Here is a 6,047-nt window from a genome sequence, read left to right on the forward strand (position 1 = left end):
TTAGATGGTTAAGATCCTTAATAACAAATATTACACACAGTGTAACAATTTAGATTTTAAAAAAATTGGATCATTTTTCTTTAGATGGTTCAGATCCTTAATAACAAATATTACACACATTGTAACAAATTACATTAATTGTAACAAATTTTACACACATTTACAAAAATAGAATTATGCTCACACTTATTTTGATTCTACACAACTCTAAAAAAAAGGATTCAAAATATTTCAAAGTTCTTAGTAAATATTTATTACAAGAGAAGATTTTTAAAAAAAACATATACATTGATTAAGAGTAGACTGAACAATTAAGAATATTTGAATATTTTTCAGATAAGTATAAAAAGCATCAAAAAGCAGTTGCAGAAAAGCCAATCACAACTGATATTTAAAAAGGGGGGGGGTTAAAATTCTAAATATGAATTCAAATTCATTATTCAAAGCACTTTTTTAATACATAAGAAATAGTAATAATTAAATACATCTATTTAAATTGATCAATTAATAAAATCAATAACATCATGCTTTTATGTTTCATACTGGAAGCTGAATAACTTTAATATTATGTATTTATATAAAACACTAAGTAATTCTATGTCACGAATTAAAATAACAGTGCAATGACAACTTTTAAATAATATAAGGGTAAAGAATAGTATAAAATATTAATTAAGCCTTCAAATAAAAGGAAACTTCCAGAAAAGTTTTTAAAAGAAAATGCAGTAGTACGAAATACACGGCATGTGACAAATTATGGAGAATGAACACATTCTATAGTTAATATTCAATCACTAAATTTATTTGCAAGAAATATTTTTTAAAAAAAAATCAACAGCAGCAAATTCTATATTAATAGCATTTTCATACTAGACAACAAAGAAAAGAAATTCTATATGCATTAAAATAAAATCCCAACTTGATTCACGATTATTATTATTATATATTATTAAAATAAAAAAAATAAAAAACAGAATAATTGTTCAAAGATGCTTGCATTATATACGATGAATTATTTCTTGTTTTAGAACATACATACCTGCTGAATAAGTGAAATTCAAGAAACGGCCAATAATACAACGTTCCTGGTACACTTCAAATGCAATATGCTGAAAAAATTGATTGATTGATTGAATTGAAATGCACAAGAATGATTATGATCCTTAGCCAATCAATAATTTAAGATGGCAAATAATGGAGAAGGAGTGAGTGAGAGTGCATGATATGAGATGTAGGTAAGATGAAGAGTACTCCACAGTGATGAATACTATTAATGAAGAGCTGCTATTCAATTACTGATGTGAACTTGACAGCTAATTTTTCGATTATTACATCTTTTCAATCATGATAGAAAGTAACTACCTATTTTATCAGTCCAATCTAGTTTATTCTAAAAAACAGAAATTCATTGATGATTAGGATAAACGGCCTTTCCAAAGCAGAGTTCTTATTAATTCATACTTCAGAAAAAGACTTCCCAAGTATTTTCTATGGCATCTGCCAAATCCATTGACCACAAGAAGAGTACCTCCCCAAAAGAGTGCAAGAGCTTTTCCAAGGCAGCCTTATCATAATCATAATGATCATCGTAAGAAACCAGTCTCACTTTATTGTTAAGCAGAAGAGTGTTGCTCTCATTTTTGTGTGAATACTGTCAAGATTTCTACAGCATACAAACTCACCTTGATCAAGTTTCCTTACAAAACGTTTGCATAGATTTTTCTCCGCAAAAAATTGAAATAGGTATACTTGTACCGCATTGTTATTCTGAAGAATGTACATTCTATTTTTCATTAAAATATTGACTTAAAATATTAATATTTAAAATATTAAAATATATTCAGTTTTTAACAACTTTACCGGATTATCAATTTGTTTTATGTATTTAAATGTAAGTATTCTTCAATCAATCAAGATAAATATTCTTTAACTAAAACAGTTTACTTTTTTCCAGTTTATATTTCATCGTTGCATGCTTTTAAATCTACCATAAATCCAAATTTGGAGGATATTTGATCATATACAATTTTCTGATAAAAATTGTATCTATAATCAGTGGATCTATATTAAATAGATTACTATTGATATTCCAAAATGAAATTGCTTTTTTTCTTCATTTTATTCTTCTTGTAATTTGATATCCCGAACATATACTTGCTATTTTACCTTTCTTAAGCCTCTGAAACTCTCCACTTTTTGAAATCCGGTTCTTTTAAACTCCAAAACATCCGAGGGTAAAGACGGAAGAAGGTAAATATTATCCTCTCCTATATGTTCCTAAGTGTTCATTTGAGTCTCAGAGGGCTCATGCATCGCCTTGCTTTTACAAGGCATAGAGAGGTCGTGTAAAAATTATAATAAGATTTTATAACTTCGTTAGCGGATTTTCCTGAAATTGCATTTTTTTAAACTTTGTATATGATTATAATTTGTTGTTTATCAAAAGACGAATCTGATGTCAGAAGCATAATTTCTCATTGTAAATATTTAACATATTATACTAATTTAAAAGTTTAAAAAAATTATTTAAACATAAATTTATTTCCTGAGCAAATGTTCCAGATGAATTTATTAGTATTGAAAAGAGAATAAAATTTGAGGATTAAAAACTTTTTTTAATTATATGTAGATGCATAAAATATAAAATTAGGTTCAGAGTAAATTGCTAAACTTTTCTAAAAATTTCTGAATTTAAAACGACAGAATAGTACAAGAGATATCATAGACAATTATCATTTATATGGCTAAGATATTTTCTTTCTAGCTGATATTTACTATTTACAAGTATTGTAGGTTTACTACTGAAAGTAACCAAATCAAAATCTCTCCTTTCCCTTTCGAATGTCTTTTGAAAGCCCACAATTGTTGTTAATCACAAAATTTCAATGCTACGAAGGAAAAAAAAAATGCCTTATTTTAATAAAAATAACAATTGAACCCCATATTCTCTAATTAACAAGAACTATGAATAGTATTTTAAGAAAAAATTACGTTCGCTAACTTAAGCGGCACATTGAAGATATAATATCTGTCAATTTTCAAATGATCTAAGAATTTTTTAAGTGCGAATATTTAATTATATTTTTAACTAAGAACTGCTTCAAAAACTGATAGGAAAAGCTAGCTGCTCAGAGGCGGCGTAAGTGATTGCCCCTACAGTAACCACTTACCCCCCCCCCCCCATCAGTGAGAAATGGAGAATTTCGTTGGCGAAAGTCTTCACCGGTTCGGAAAAGTTGCTGAGAGTCGGGTATTAACGAATATGATAATTTGAAAGGCGTCATAAATTTAATATATTGTAAACATTAGAAATATCAAGTAACTGTTCAAGTCAGCAGAATGACTACATCTGGCAAAATAGTCGACATGGTGACAAATCAATAAGATGTTGGGATTTCCCCGCAGTTTTTGAACAGTCGATTAAGAAATCAAAGCGATGGATGTCGACGACGTTAAATCGCAGAATTTCAGATATCTTATTCAAATGTCGTTTATTCAGCTTATAATTTGCATTTCTTTTGCAAATACATTTTATAACTGAATAACTGATAAGTTGGCGCAAGTGAATAAGATCGCATTTTTGATAATTGTTCTTTATCTTTCTTCTAAGATATCCTCATGATTTAAGAAAAATTAACTTTTTATTTTCATTCACCGTTTTGATCACCAGTCTTTGGAATTATTAGAAAAGTTGAAGCATTTGTACTATGCATAAATAAAGTGATAGAGTTGTTTTCTCGGATTCAGAGTTCAATTAACAGTTCGGGAAAGAATTTTCATTTTATTCATCTAATTGTTACTTCCACATCAATAAATTTGTAGGTTGTTCTAATCTATTATGTTTATTTCATTATGTTAATTCTCTGACTAAAATCTGATTAATAATTAAAGTAATTAAACATAGGCACTACTGTCAATATGCATACTAAGAAGAAATGCTTTGCCTTAGCCAAATTACTTAAATTCTAAAATTACCTCTGTATTAAAAATTAAAAGAACTTTTCCAAGTATTCACTAAACTTGTTAAATAAATTAGTACCTAGATTTTTCAAATTCAATCATCAGTATTATAATTTATGCAGTCGATGAGTGTAATTGTTTTTTCTCTTTCAATTTTTCATTTAATTACTTTTTACGACAAAAACGAAATGTTGCAAGGGCATCTAAATTCTGAATAGAATTTGAATAAATGTACCTTAATAAAACGACGATTAATTCCATGACTGTATTACCAGGCATCCATAAAAATAATTTAGGTGCCATAATGGCATAGTAGTGGGACAGGGGGTCTCGGTTTCCCAGCAGAAAAGTACGAGAGATGCAAAAGAATATTAGAGTTCAATCCTCCGTTAAGATACACTCTACCAATAAATAATTGGACACTTGTGATAAAAACATTTTATTCATATTCAATTGTTGGTATAGCCTCCACCTAAAGCAAGTATAGATCAACATTTTAGGGCATGCTTTCCGCAAATATTTGGATAGTAAGCAGGGTTATTTTCTTTCACTCGGATCGGAGGAGATATGCAAGCCCATTCACCGATTTTGGACGGCTTCTGCACTCCTTAATTCGGCGATCGAACTCTTCCGAGAGAATTTCTATAGGATTCAACTGATATGGCTAGTCCAATCGGTTCACCTCATTATCATACCAATCCATGGAGGACCCCTCAACATAATGCCGGCGTTCTAGCATAGAAGTAGCGTGTCTTTGGTGATCTGGAGGTCCCGGTTCGGGCATGGTTGTTGTGTTCTAGCGGCGATGTGTGTGAATGTGCCTCCTTGTAAGAAAGGGGTTGTGCAAGCGAATGTGACGAATGAAATAGCCAAGTCGTACTCTTGGCCTAGTTGGAACTACTGAAAAATAAGAGACGCTCACTCGGCTTAAATCGCTCAGATCTTGTGAAGTGCCATAAATCACAACAATATGACAAGCGACATTGTCATCCTAGAGAAAACAGTCGGCGCTGAGCTTACCATGAATCGGGATCAAGGGTTCTAGTCTATACCGCGAGAAATATCCCGAGATTATAATTCCTCCAAGATTTACTGTAAGCACAATATTTTCTGTCGAAAGCATTCTCCATACATATTACAAACCCATACTGTCATCCGACTGAACCTTCATCCGTCATTCCAGAGAACCCATTTCCACTAATCTAGGATACAACCAGAGCTGGTTGGATTTTGTATTCGAAAGCTTATGGTCGGCAACAGGCCATGGAAACCAAGCAAGTGGGCTTACTCGCTTTTGTTGTTTATTAAATAGTCGCAGATACTCATTGGAACTCCTCGAGTCTGTACGCCATCGGTTTGGTACAGTCTACCTCTTAGTTGCGTGGTTTGCTGCGTTGAAATGCATTCAGACAACCACCATACACCTTCCACTTCCTAACCACAAAAACTATTGACGATTTTGGAATGTTTAGCTCACTATATATGTATGTATATATATATATATATACATTTCAAGGATCGACTGTTTCAATGATATCCAACAATTGCCCCTTTCTCAAAGTCAGACAGAGCTGAATTTCATGGCTAATGCCATTGCTGGATCCTACACGATATTTAAGTACAGAAGATGTGACGTCGTCATGACCGTCATCCTCTCATTTACATGGGTGTCTAAATACTTTTTGGTAGATAGTGTATAATCTCAAGTTCTGTTGTTTAAAATTGCCTTCTGGATTGCGATATGTGTTATTATTTAGTATTTATTTATTATTACAATTTAGTATTTAACTCATCTTTTTTTTTGCTGTTGTTGTTGATTTCAAAATTATTTCTTAAATTCTAAAAAGTCATGAACATAATAATAGAAAATTATTCTATCCTGGAGTTCTTTACCAGGGCTTCAAATATTTTTTTCAAATGTAGCCTCATTTGAGCTTATATTATTGGCGTTCTCAAGTGTATTCATAATCAAAGAAATTGAAAACAAAAACAAATAACTGATCTGCAAGAAAATAATTTAAAAAGAAATATAGTTTATTTTGCTTATTCGTAAAACTGGAATGAAATTCTTAGAACTAAATAGAGTT

The sequence above is a fragment of the Argiope bruennichi genome, chromosome X1, assembly GCF_947563725.1.
Source record: "Argiope bruennichi chromosome X1, qqArgBrue1.1, whole genome shotgun sequence".
NCBI lineage: Eukaryota > Metazoa > Arthropoda > Arachnida > Araneae > Araneidae > Argiope > Argiope bruennichi.